This window comes from Schistocerca nitens, chromosome 3, assembly GCF_023898315.1.
Source record: "Schistocerca nitens isolate TAMUIC-IGC-003100 chromosome 3, iqSchNite1.1, whole genome shotgun sequence".
Lineage (NCBI taxonomy): Eukaryota > Metazoa > Arthropoda > Insecta > Orthoptera > Acrididae > Schistocerca > Schistocerca nitens.
Genome location: NC_064616.1, coordinates 381,708,007 through 381,717,614, shown reverse-complemented (window position 1 = coordinate 381,717,614; position 9,608 = coordinate 381,708,007). Strand labels below are relative to the sequence as shown.

At 47.6% G+C, this 9,608-nt stretch overlaps 1 non-coding gene across 1 annotated transcript; it reads left to right on the top strand.

The window, feature by feature from the left end:
- The first annotated feature begins 9,186 nt into the window (after positions 1–9,186).
- On the top strand, positions 9,187–9,261 carry Trnai-uau (transfer RNA isoleucine (anticodon UAU)). Its single transcript has one exon. It is a non-coding gene; the product is annotated as a tRNA-Ile (tRNA).
- The last annotated feature ends 347 nt before the right edge of the window (positions 9,262–9,608 follow it).

The window sequence follows — 9,608 nt, the reverse complement described above, 5'->3', positions numbered from 1 at the left end:
GCATCGGAGTGTACCAGGTGGATTCGCAGTACAGAATATTTCGTATCTTGTGTTCTATGTTGACATCAGCGTTCGTTGTCGCTCAGTTCAGCCCGCCTGAATCAACTGCAGGCCCTCAGAGTGTGCTCTGGATTGGTCATTTCTCCTCAGGTACATTCGTTTCTCTCCTTTAGTCTGATTGGTGCAAGTAGGTCAATACAAGGAAGAAATCTTACGACAAGGAGAAACAACATTCGAAGAGGTAACGTCATCTTTCACGCCACTTAGGTTTCGTGCTGCGATACTTATAAGGAATCAGCCTACATCTATTTCTATACTCCGCAAGCCACCTTATGGTGTGTGACGGAGGGTGCTAGATGTACCACTGTCACTCCCACCCTTTCTTAAACTTTATTTTTTTTTTAAGTATTAGAACTGCGTGTTTCACGCAGTGTAAGTGACACGGACACCGAAAGAGGCAGCCAGCAAAGTTCCAGCTGCAGTGTGACTTTTCGCAGGCAACAAGGCTGTGGGCCGCCAACAAAATTTAATTACCAGTGGTGCATAATCAGGATACCATTCCTCGCTCCAGCCCCACCTTTCCTACGCTGCTACTGCAGACATTTCGAGCAGAAAGTAGGTACGTACGTGTGAAGTATTCCTCAACTTTCATTTAAAAATCATTCCTCCTAGCGGGCGCGCTAGGGTATTGAGTACCCCATTATGGAATTTCGTAGTTCTTTAGTGTAACGCAGAGCTGAACCTCCTTCCGTCTATACTCCCTCCTCGACTCAGAGGTCTAAGAATTACCTTGTTCCGCAAGAAAAACAGTGGTGGGGCACTCCGTACACCGCGCACTCTCTCGTGTTATACTTATTTCTTTCGGACAATTTTCAACATGTGTGCAATTTTCACTTCATCTGCTAATTCCGAACGGGAAGACGAAAAGACAAACTTACAATATGGAGTAAAAAAACTGGCCTTAAGAAGAAAATTAAAAAAATAAAAAGAAATCGGCGCGCCCGCTCGAAGGTTAATGTGTGGTGCGCGCGATGTACAATGTGAAACCGAGCTCCACCGACAAACTTTCAAAGGTGGTAGTATGAACCAAAGCAAGTAAAAAAAGTCCAGTAAATATGGGCTCTAAAAGGCATACCCTAAGAGCTATGAGCACTTGTTCAATAGAAGAGATGCGTTTCACAGCAGCGCAGATGAACAAGTGCTCATAGCTCTGAAGGAACACATTTTACAGCCCACGTTCACCAGACCTTTTCTCTCGTTTTGGTCCATACCTCTGGAAGTTTGTCAGTGGAGTTCTGGTTCACCCTGTTATGAACTAAGATGAGTTGCGCACAGCACTACCTTACTAAACGAGGTGAGTCACATCTGGTTCGAATCAGTGCGTCTGTTTAACGATCCACGTCTTGTACATAGCACAATATGAATGTGGTTTCAATGCCGTTCCCAATATTAGTCTAGGCAAGCTTTCGGCGAGTCTCCGGCACCTCCATTAAAACACAGCACACAAACTGTTAAAACTAGAGAATACAAAGAACAAAATTTACATAATTGTTCATATTTGCAGCAGAAAGTATTGTACTTTCAACAATAAAGTTTATTGGCGTCAATAATTTCTGTACGCAACTTGAGAAATACAGAATATATTCCAGTTATCTGTATACTGGATGGTTATAGTTAAACTTGCCCTATTTAACACGTTATAACTCAGAAAATTATTACCGTACGAGTACCAAACTCGAAAGCATTAACAAGGACATGGGGAAGAGGAAGAATGCAGAATCAATTCAATTGAAACAATGTGCCGATAAGGTACATCACACCTCTGCACACCGGTACCGTTACTGTTACAAAAGGGACTCAATCTGGGGCCCATCAGTGTCCAGAAGATTCCAGAATGAGATTTTCACTCTGCAGCGGAGTGTGCGCTGATATGAAACTTCCTGGCAGATTAAAACTGTGTGCCAGACCGAGACTCGAACTCGGGACCTTTGCCTTTCGCGGGCAAGTGCTCTACCAACCGAGCTACCGAAGCACGACTCACGCCCGGTACTCACAGCTTTACTTCTGCCAGTATCTCGTCTCCTACCTTCCAAACTTTACAGAAGCTCTCCTGCGAACCTTGCAGAACTAGAACTCCTGAAAGAAAGGATACTGCGGAGACATGGCTTAGCCACAGCCTGGGGGATGTTACCAGAATGAGATTTTCACTCTGGAGACTCGGCTATCTCTGTATTTTCTCTGAGGTTGGGTAGTGCTGTTCTTTCCACTCTGCAGATGTTGCTTCTGGCCAGTGTTGCTCTTGAAAGAATCCGGCACGTTGCCCTCCTGATTTTTTCGGCCTTCCCGTCTGGTAGCCCTCGGACTGCCTGTTCTACTGAAGATAGTATTTCAGTGAAAGGGAAAGTTGCAGGTGTTGGTGCAAAGTTGAGCCCATGACATTTATACAGTGCGTCGTGTGGTCTCTGGTTTCTTGCTATGGTTTGCCAGGTAGCCGTAAAAAATTAGTGATATGCTTCTCTGTGGATTTCGAGTGCGTCCAGTCTGCTTGCGCCCAAGCGACACGATCCACCCACTCGCAGGTGTATTCTCTGACCGCGAAGGATAATCGTAGGTGAAGGTGCAGCAGCTCCTTGGCGTTCTTGTCGAGTTGTTGTCCGGTGTAGCAAATCCTTTCCCTGATCAGTGCCAGGCGGGCTCTTCGCTTGAAACGATTCGCGGCAGGTTTGTGTATGTTATGCACGACTTTGGCTAAAGTAGGTATGGTGTGTTTGTCCCTGCACCTTAACAAGGAGGCGAGAGAACTTAGCAGACGTCCTTTCTGGTTTCGAAGCTTATCCAGTTTCTTCACCAGATGGTACATATCCTCAGCACAAAGGTTGGTAATATGGGATCTGAGGCTTTCCCGGCGTATATGCTGTTTGAAGTGTTCTCGGGTGTCCAGCCGGATACGACCGTCGAATCTCACGATATCTCGGCGAATAACCGTTCCGCTTTCTCGATTTCCATAGTGAACTGTATGTTGTTATGGATGGCTCGCTAGGTCACACTGTGTACCGCAAGCCCCCCCCCCCCCCCCACACACACACCCTTACCTAAATGCTTCCAGCTGCCACCATGCGGCTCAACTAGACGGTGTGCGTAACACCTTGGTACACACAGCACATACCATCTCGGACGAACAGAACCCATCAGAGAAAAACACCTGGAGATCGTGTTCCGCAAGGACAGATACGGCAACTGCCAAATGCAAAGGACCTTCGGACAACAAAAGGGCAGTAGAGAAATAGATAAAGAACAAACGAAAGAAGAGACAAAAGGCCTTTTGCAGGCAACGTGTCGTTCAAAATAGGGAGACTAGTGAGGCAACACAAGGTCGACACCGTCTTCAGACTACCGGCTAACACGGGCGCTTCACAAGGAACGGTGAAAGACGATATCAGCCTCAAGAAAGCGGGTGTATACAGAATTCCGTGCGGCTGTGACAAATCCTGTATCGACCAGACAGTTCGTACGGTGGAAGATCGATGCTATACCCGCCTAGGCCAAGCAAGTCAATCTGCCCTAGCAGAACATTGCATAAACACTGGACATACAGTGAATTACTGACCTCCACAAATAACTACCGGAGCGGCATCTTCAAAGGAGCCCTAAAATACTGCCCCCCCCCCACCCCCACATCAACACCTACCGCAGCCTACGCTTCCCCTACCACCGGAAACGCCCGCGCCGTCGGCGCATGGAATCGCACCTGGACCCACCAGGGATAAATACTACCGGCAGAGAGCGGACAGACCATTGAAGAAGCGGAAGCCCGTGGCACAAATACAGTGCTATAAGTGTCAGAAGATGGGACATATAGCGTGGCGTGTGTGAAGTGCGTTAAACCGCATAATACACGCAACTGCGGCAAACCGAGAGGCACCGTGGCTGCGTGCGTAAATTGCGGCGGGGCCACCATGAAGAGGTGGCTCAAGAAGGAAATGTGGACACCCTCCTACTGAAGCAGGGGAAGCGGACCGCACCACAAGAAAGACGAGGCGTGTTCCGCCAAACGTTGCGGAAACCCAGCGATGGCGCATGAGAGGGCGGAACTCGACGAGATGCGTCGCGAGGTGACACAACTGAGGGTAGCCCTGTACCTCGCATCTCGCACGACAGCTGAAGAAGCGCCGACCCCACCAGTATACAGGGGTAGACGCGGAAACGCAAACGACCGTCTCCCTGGTCGAGGCGGTAACGCAGGGTACTAGGGAAGTGGTCAAGGAGTCGGGGACACCCGCCGACTGCAAGAAGACGGCCCTCGTGGAAACGGCCGCCCCTTCTGCCTCTGCAGATACGCGGACGGCGGAAGAGACGCCCATGGAGACCGAGGGAGAAAAAGACGAGCCAGAATTTGAGTGCCTGCTCCTCCCCAAGACGAATTGTGTGAGGGAGGTACTCATCAAGATTGCAGACTCCCTACGCGACGGCAGCTATCCCCACCATGGAAATCCATACCCCTTTACTGAAACCAATATCCATCCCCTCCCCCACAAACCCTGTTCGTTCCACTGGGGATGTGAACCCCTAAACCAGAAGGTCCAAGAGAGGGAACTCGTCCGGCGTGCGGATCTGGAGTTAATAAACTGCTATCCGATCTTCAACGACGACGACTGGAAGTACATGCCGGAACAAGCCGCCCTGTATATCAAGCAGAACACGCCGCCAGTGGACATCTCCCGTCTGAACAAAATCGAGTTCGGACAGCCAAGGAACCACACGAAGAAGAAGAAGAAGAAGAAGAAGCCAGATACTTCTGGCCGGTTTTTTTTTTTCAGATAATCAGAGTCCCATCGAGAACCAGAGGCAAAACAATCCAACCAGCGAGGAATAGAGGAGGAACAGCTCCCTAAAGCTTAAACTCCTATCACTCGGGCCAAGGACAAGGTCTGTCATTTTAGCGTCAGTGGACAGACCATTGCATCAGCACCAGGTGATGATGGCGGAACGGTTATTCGCCGAAATATCGTGGACATTCGAGAACTCTTCAAACAACAAAACAAATTTATTTTTGTTTAAGAACTTGCGGCCTCAAACTATAGCGAGCACTCTGCAGAGCATATTCTAGTGTTTGTTTATCCTCGTCGTGATATTTTGAGTACGTTCCAACTTCAATAGCGCCACAGACGGGTTAGTTTTCTCTGTTCCAAATGTCTGTTAGTACTTTTTAATTTACTCCCTACTGCTTTGCTTGTAAATGTTGTGAGATTTTTTTTTGTGCGCAGTGCGATATGGTTTTGGTCTGTGCTTGTTGTGAGCGGACACATGGAGAATTAACTGCTGTCAGCAAAGAGCTGGAATCTACATTGGCAATGATCGACAGCCTTCTGACTACTATTCAAATTTACGGCTACATCGTGGCGTCAGTGAGGAGACCTGCTACACAATTAGTACGTTGGAATCCACTGGGAACCTGTCTGTCGCTGTGTCTTCCGATACGCAACATGTGAGCGGTCTGTCCTCACTACTGGCTGGTTGGCGAAAGAGGAAATTGCCCACACGTCTGGCTTCTTACGCCTTAGCATTAAGTACGATGTGACAATGTGCTACCCAGTGCTGATAGTACTTCTGAGCCAGCACCGGATGCTCCTCCTGCTGGACCAGCGGTCGATTTTCCTGCACAGTCAGGACAACTGCAGAGGACGGGTACAGCCAATCATTGGGAGATCCGCAGTATGGCGACCTTTCTTCCCCCAGTCTTCACGCTTCTACTATCCTCCGCGCGACCCCCCCCCCCCCCCCCCCCCCGTCACCACTCTGCTCACCAATCCGTCACACTCCTAAAACACATTTCATCTCTTAGACGTGGTACACACACATTTAATAATCGTTTTTAACCAAACTCATTTAACAATAAACAATTTTATGTTATTAAAACACTAGATTCAATTGCGTGCGGTTTTTTCATCCCCTGAAACGAGGAAATCATTAAGCCTACAGAAAAAGTGAATGGGACCTTTCTGTGGGAAATGTATGTTAACCTAATTTTGTACTGGTAAAAGTTTTTCTAATAGTCGCGGTCTCCAGTTATTTAAGAAAAACATAAAAAATGGCATTTACACGCACCTCCCCTCCGCGTCCAAACACACAGTTACACACCAATGGTCAAGATTTTTTTTGCTCCTAGCACTGAACAACAATGTGCAACTACATTAATCTTTTGCCCTATTTAACCTTTTTCTGGTTTTCGTTGACTGGGTTAAAAAGCAGCCCTGCGCATTGGAGTCACGGCGAAACAATGAAGTTGAAATCAAGTAATATTTAAATTCCGATTAGGGTACTCCTGAGACAAAATGCCATCCTGCACCAATGTAAACTTTTCTTAAGAATGTCTCGAAGAAAGTGTGAAATATGTTTTTAGGACGATAGCACACTCCATAGTTTGCTGTAATTCTGAGAAGTTGCACATTTCGTTTGTTGTTTTAATATGATAAGACTGTCGACAAAGAGAGACTGATAGGTGGGGGGATGGGGGAGAGAGAGAGAGAGAGAGAGAGAGAGAGAGAGAGAGAGAGAGAGAGAATCAATGGTTCCACATAGTGACACGAATGAAATGCTGTTTGAGAAAAATGTTCCTACAATGAGAGCAAAATTAGAGCACAAGTCCTGTCACAGTCGAATTCGCTAGAAACCACTGAAAGACTAATACAGTTTGAATCACTATTCTCCCAATTACGCAGGGACGAAGATTAGGGTTTAACGTGCCGTCGACGACAGAGTCAAGAGAGACGGAGAACACGCTCCCATTAGAGAAGGACGTGAAGGAAATCGGCAGTGCCCTTCCACAGGAACCACCGCGAAATTCGTCGAAAGCGATTTAGGGAAATCACGGGAAACCTAAATCTGAATTGGCGGCCGGGTCTTTGAACCGCCGTCATCCCGGTGTCTTCCCACTGCAACTCCCCGCTCTGTCCCGATTACGAGTCCCCTAACTCAACCAGTGCGCCAATTTCATCGGCTCAGAGGCTGCACGTTTGGTGACTGCAACTGACCATTTACCGTAAACGATTGAATAAATGTGAAGTGGCAGTTGGCTGGGTGCTATTGTATTCCACAATACGGCTCCAGCTCTGAGTATGACATATCTCGGCTGTACATGTGAAAGGCTTACTCACGACCAGTTGTAACAATAATTCACTCGACTACCCCTCACGTGATAACCTTACTGGTATGCCTGTTGATGTCTCTGCAACAAATATAATGAATATTCAGAAAACCTTCGTTCTGTGCGCGAAGTTAGCCGATGAAGAAAAACGCATTCTCGGGCCGAAAGTACAAATGGTTCAAATGGCTCTGAGCACTATGGGTCTTAACTTCTGAGGTCATCAGTCCCCTAAAACTTAGAATTACTTAAACCTAACTAACCTAAGGACATCACACACATCCATGCCCGAGGCAGGATTCGAACCTGCGACCGTAGCGGTCGCGCAGTTCCAGACTGTAGCGCCTAGAACCGCTCGGCCACCCCGGCCGGCCCGAAAGTACAGCTGTCTCGATTTGTTATGGACAGTAGTGTTGGTTTTCTTGAAGTCCAATGGAATGTCATAAATAAAAAGTCAAAGAACGAAAGCCAGCACTACTGTCCTTAACAAATCGAGACAGTTGTACTTTCGGCCTGATTAGGCTGCACGTTTGATGATTGTAACTGACCATTTAGCGTAAACTAATGAATAAATGTGAAGTGGCAGTTGGCTAGCTGCCATCGTATTCCACAAAACGGCTCCTGACAAACATGGCCAGGTGGCCCAGCCGTTTCCCTTTGAATAGTCATATTCTACACAGCCCATACAGACGAGTCTGTAGGAAGTAGAAAGTAGTCTAACGAGCACACTTTTATTTCTGTGTAATCAGATAGTACAGATTAAAGTCATAAAACATATATTACAGTGCAAATAGTATATCTGTTCGAAGACCATGTCCTATAGAGTACAGGAGCTGGCCGACAGGAAGTTCTTTCATTGTCTCTGTAAGTCCACTATATTACCCTCAAAACATTGCAAGTGTTATGTGACAAATGAACACGGAAACGGGAGAGTAAAAGTTTCGAAGTTCGAATGGCCGGCGTTACTTATTCACGCGGAAGTATCAACAGCCATTAGCCGGGAAGCGTGAACATTTCTACACTGTTACTTGGTCAGGAACACAGCAAACTCGACACTGTTCACCGAGACGGCGGCAAGCTCAGCAGAAAATCTTTAGAAGAGTGCAGACCGAAGTATCTCCATAATTTTATGTAAGAGACATTAAATAGTACTCAGTATCCCCAAGCACGAGTTGACTAAACAATTAAGATACTGCAACAAATTCGTTAGGTAAATGTAATTGGAACTGAAAATCGCTGACGACCCATGAAGAAGAGAATAACTTCGGTCATTACGAATGACGTCGTAGAGTGAAGCCTCTTCTCGACGACATAAATGCTCCACCTCCACTAGCCTAGAGAACTCGATCAGTAGGATCGATGACGTTCACGTCATTCGCATTGGATTCTCTGGTTATGGCACATGCAACGACTTGTGTGTGAGAATGTTCTAGTACTGGTCTTACACCTTCTGCCTTACAAGATCAGCGATCCGTAGCCACGGATAATGAATGAAATTACAATTAAATCAAAACCATTAGCTGCTCACGGGCGTTGATATACATTAACGGGGACAGTTGAAAATGTGTGTTCCGACCGGGACTCGAACCCGGGATCTCCTGCTTACATGGCAGACGCTCTATCTACCTGAGCCACCGAGGGCACAGAGGATAGCGCGACAGCAGGGATTTATCGCCGGCACGCTCCCCGTGAGACCCACATTCTCAACTTATAGTCCACACACTACTTTCATAGTGCCCCTGCCATTATACCCATTACTCGTGGCAGACAATCCACCGAGTCCCATAAGAGTTCAGGCAAATCGTGTGCATCCGCGAAAGAACAGATGCCATCTTCTTATCGTTTAAGGCTAACCGGCTTATGACCTTCAGTGCGGATGCAAACGATTTGTCTGAACTCTTACGGGACTCGGTGGATTGTCTGCCACGAGTGATGGGTATAATGGCAGGGGCACTACGAATGTAGTGTGTGGACTATAAGTTGAGAATGTGGGTCTCACGGGGAGCGCGCCGCTGATAAATCCCCGCAGTCGCGCTATCCTCTGTGCCCTCGGTGGCTCAGATGGATAGAGCGTCTGCCATATAAGCAGGAGATCCCGGGTTCGAGTCCCGATCGGGGCACACATTTTCAACTTTCCCCGTTGATGTATATCAACGCCCGTCAGCAGCTAATGGTATTGATTTAATTATAATTTCATTCTAGAGAGCTGCACGGTCACCAATGGCATCTGTTCTTTCGCACATGTCCGAAAGAACAGATGCCATCTTCATAACGGATAATGAAGTCCAGCATCCACTACTGGAGTCAACACAGCAGCCAGGACTGGTGGGTAGTCCAGAGGTCTACCAACACGGCTCGGTCCAGGCAAAGGCTGCCATAAAACTCCCGTGTCGCACTAGTCTGGCGGGCTACTGCGCCGACGGGCCAGGTTCGCATCCGACACAGCGGTCCACCTGATGGGACAACG